Genomic DNA, 4,479 nt, shown 5'->3' with positions numbered 1-4,479 from the left:
GGATTGCATCTGTCCTTGTGTTGTACACAAGGAAGTCGATACCGTACTGGTACCGGCCGTACCAGCCGGTACGTACTGTACCGGTTGCATACCGGTATCGAAACATTAACGTTTCGTACCAGTTTAAATATCGGCCGTACCGGCCATGTACCGGCCATATCAGCCAATTTCGGGCAATACCGGGCGTACCAGCCGGTACAGAAAAAAGTTTTTTTTTTAATTTTTTTTTTTTAAGTTTTGTAATTTTTGAATTTTTGTTAGGGTAGAATGATAACTTATTTGCATTAACTTATTAGTATTATTTTTTTTCTTAGTATGCAATGGTAACTTTTAAGCTTTCTATTTTTTATATTGTGTGTTTTTTTTTTCCTTTTAATTGATACTAAAGTCTAAAATTATGAATAATTAGTTTTGAATTGAGAAAATGTTTTATTGTAAACTTTTATATTTATTATAATATATATACACACACATACATATATATATATATATATATATTTAAAAATATAAAAAAATAGCAGTAAACCCGAAACGGTACACCGATATTGACCGGTATCCGAAATATACCGTACCGCTGGACAAACCGGTACAGCCTCCGGTACGGTATTGACTCCCTTGGTTGTACATGACAGCACACTGCCCTGATGATGTAGTGCACTCTGTGCTGCACTTGATTGCTGCTTGTCCTGATGACTGGTGCATGCCACGCGCAATGTACTCTGTTGCTGCGTTGGACTTGCAGCTTTAACAACTTGTGATACTCTCGGGGGAATTCTAATTTTTCAAATGGAAGAATTTTTCCAAACCCCCCCATAAATACGTACCTCACTCCTCTCTTGACTCTCACTACCAATCTAAAGATTGGGTTGTGCGACTGAGAAAAAATTCCTTCAAATGAGTGTTCATTTGTATTGTACTTGTTTTAAAACTTCTAAATTTGAGTTGTTAATTTCACTTTTTAATTTTCTGTTTTGGCTGTGGTTTGAACTTTGAACCTGATAAATGCAATAATATTCCATGCTATCTCCTTTGGTTGTGTTAATAAACTATTTTTCCTCAAGCAAAAAAAGAAAAGAAAAGAAGTAAATAACATAGAGACATGTCAAAGAGGCAAAGAGAACTTACTTAAATAGCTTGCAGATAGTTAGATGCAGTGAACCTTGGGAAGAATAAGAGAAAGAAAAAGAACCAGACCTCAATCGGTAGATTAGCAGCAATGGATGTGAAAGGAAGATCTGACCCAACAATGAAAAGAGGAACAATATATTCATATCTAAATCATAAATAATAAAATAGGAAGAACAAAGAAGCAACCAGTTAGTAGTTACAGGATGTCATTGAAACTCACCGGAGATGAGAATGGAAGGGGCACCTTATCTCTTTCTCTCTCTACAAAAGTTTGTATTTTCAGTTCTGTTTGTTCCTGTCAGCGCAAAATTGTTTCATGGGTCATGACTTATCAGATGGACAAACTCCAATTCTTATTTCTTACCTAGTCCACCAAATCTAAAATTTCTCCACTCTAAATATTCGTTTTAGTCTTATTTGCCAGCATGACTGCGAGAAATTTATAAATTAGCAAATAAAACTTCCTTCTTAAATCTTGATTTACGTTCACGTTGTAATCACAAGATAAAGACAACACACCAAAGACAAGCATTGCTTATTCAAAGGTAACTATTTAATTTCTCGGTTAGTATGTAGTGTCAGATATGATATAAATATGAATATGATGCAGGTCTGAAGATAAAAAATTAGAGTTGCACTCTATTTTAAGTTTTTAACTCTTCTAATCCACCTAACCTAGAATCCCCTTAAATAAAAAAAGAGTAAAATATGTGTTTTAGTCAAAATTTTGACCTTGCCTTTTGATAAAATTTTAAATTAGCAGACCTACCGCCCTCTAATTTCCTTTGTGTACAGTACTTCACGTGCTATGAGGCCCATGACGGGGAGAAAAAGACAAAATTAAGAAAATAAGCAAATAAAAAAAAATGTAAGAAGAAAAGCATTTATTATTCAAAATTTATCTCTCACTGACTTTATATCTAAAAATTCGAATTCTTTTTTTTTTTTTTCGGTCAGCTAATATGTATATGCCTCATTTTACAGGATTTCTCAAATCTTATCTTCACCTGAATATCTTGGATTCTTAGCCCTTAAAGTTTGTAATTATTTTCATTTTAGCCTTTTATATATCAAAATTTTCATTTTGAGTGCCATTCATTTTTTTTTTAATTTTATGTTTAGTCCTTAATGAATATGAATATTTTGAAATGTAAAAAGCCAAATAGAAAACTGAATCAACTATAAAAGGTTAAAAGAAAAATATTAGAACATAAAGGGCCATTATGGAAACAATTCTAGACTTTAAAAGCTTAGGACTTGTTTGGTAGGAGAATTTTTGTTTTTGCTTTCAAAACAGTATGAAAACAATTTTCAAAAAATTGATAAATTTCAAATTTGAAGTGTGAGGTTTTTTTTTTTTTGGTGATAAAGATAAGCTCCTTAATTTAAGAGATAGAAAAGTTTGGACAAAACTATGAAGTCTACTATTTTCAGTTTATTTACAACTATATCATTAAAAACATTTACTGTATCTTGAAAACACCAACTCAGCCATTTTCAAAATCTTGTTCTAAACAAGGAAAATAGGATACAATTTTTTGTAAACTGTATTTAGAAAATATCAGCCAAACAATAGATTCAAGTGTGGAACCCATCATTTTATGGATTGCAAAACAAATAATTATATTTAAATACTCTTACCAAACAGAACATTATAGTCTACTTTACTCAATTTCTTATATTCCAATATGATCAAGACTCTCCCAATTTTTCCTATCTTGAAGTTTTGGCCTGAAAATCTCACTAGTCCACAGTCAAATAATGGGCATAGGGCCTAGGCTCACTCAGATTGGGTTAGCTCTTGGGCTTAGGAGATTTCTCATTTCCAATTAGAAAAGAAAAAAGAAAAAAGAAAAATAGAATAGGAAAGAATTAAAGAAACAAACATACAAAGGCAAGATGAACCAATTTATATTCCAATATATATGAATAATGATTAATACTAGGTGACATGGAAAAAAGTTGTGTATAAAAAGTATGAAAAACATAATATTATAATAAATACCAAAAAATGTTAGAAAACAAATTACAATATAAGATATTTATTGTCTGTGGTATATATATGTATTATATTCTAAAAGTTTAAAACAATTGGCAAATCGTAAACACAAACTTGTCTATATATAGATCCTAGAGTTTATAGGTATTATTAGACAATACTTATGGTGATACAAGTCAAGATTCAAGAATATACAAGCTGCAGAAAGAAGAATTCGAAAACTGCCTGGTTCAATCGATCTAAAGACAAGCTCGACCGATCGAAACACGTATCTGTAGAATTCTATTTCAGCCCAAACTCTACTTAAACATATTGGGTTTCAAGTAAAACACTACTAATATATAAAGGAAACCTTAAGCACATTTTCATAAGGCTTTTTAGAGAGAGAAGAGTGTGCTTCTTTTGTATCTANAAAAGCTGACTTGGATAGAACTCTAACAAGGTCCGTATACCTCATAAAAAAAAATTTAAAAAAAAAAATTTATAAAGAAGGTAAGTGTCATGATATGAACCATATAATAATTCCATATTTTCAAGGGTATACCACAGATGAATTTACCCAAAAATATAAAGATTTGGAGTTCAAACTTAATAGTTTAAATGACTTGAATAAATTAGTTTAAAATGAACAACATGAAAGTCAAGTTAGAGTGCACTTACTGTAGTAGGTTGCAAATAGGTAGACGATCCTTCAATGGACGTCCGGAAAGTAAGAGAAAGAGAGAAGGTAAATAGTCTGAGAAAAATAAGAGGAAGAGAAGAGAATAGAAGTAATATATGGTCAAGCAATGTATAGCGCGTTTCTGAAACTTTGCTAATTAACAGTTATTGGAAAAGGCACCACTTGCAGAAAGAAGATGCATTTATTTGTATATTTGTAAAGTAGGACTAGGAAATCCACCACTCTCCGAAAGACTCCAAATTCTCCAATTTATTAGAGCGAGTAAGACCATACCACTCAGCCGAAAGAAGATGGGTTTATTTGTATATAAGAAAACACAACTCAATAATGCTCGGTTGGATTCCTTGTACTCAATAAAATATATACATATAGATGAGCATCACTGTCAGCAATTTGTTCGAGGGATTTAAATAGCAATATGTTTCAACTCCAATGCTCACTTTCCTTACAAGTTCCTAGAAAGTTACTAGGCCACTAGCATATACATCGAACATTGCATTGATTTTAATTTATTTTATAATATGGTAACTAAGTTTATTGAAGGGTCATCAATGATCTTTTCTTTCTTACTCATCATCACACCTACAAGTAGTCCCAGAGTGCATCTCTGATTATCAGCAGCACTCCTGCTTCCTCTTGTCCTTGAAGATTTCTCTCTCAATATTAAATT

General features: G+C 31.8%; 1 long non-coding RNA gene across 2 annotated transcripts; it reads right to left on the bottom strand.

Annotated features, from left to right (window-relative positions):
- Positions 1-217: 217 nt before the first annotated feature.
- Positions 218-4,135, bottom strand: LOC136064522 (uncharacterized). 2 transcript variants are annotated; one of them, XR_010626143.1, is made up of 4 exons: positions 3,788-4,131; positions 1,349-1,423; positions 1,126-1,235; positions 219-874 (listed from the first exon to the last, which is right to left on the bottom strand). It is a non-coding gene; the product is annotated as an uncharacterized LOC136064522 (long non-coding RNA). The 2 variants fall into 2 exon arrangements; XR_010626142.1 differs by having other exon boundaries at positions 218-1,235; positions 3,788-4,135.
- Between the last annotated feature and the right edge of the window lie 344 nt (positions 4,136-4,479).

The sequence above is a fragment of the Quercus suber genome, unplaced genomic scaffold (assembly GCF_002906115.3).
Source record: "Quercus suber isolate HL8 unplaced genomic scaffold, Cork oak 2.0 scaffold_701, whole genome shotgun sequence".
Lineage (NCBI taxonomy): Eukaryota > Viridiplantae > Streptophyta > Magnoliopsida > Fagales > Fagaceae > Quercus > Quercus suber.
Note: the sequence above shows the minus strand (reverse complement) of the source record. Positions and strands in the feature narration are given on the sequence as shown.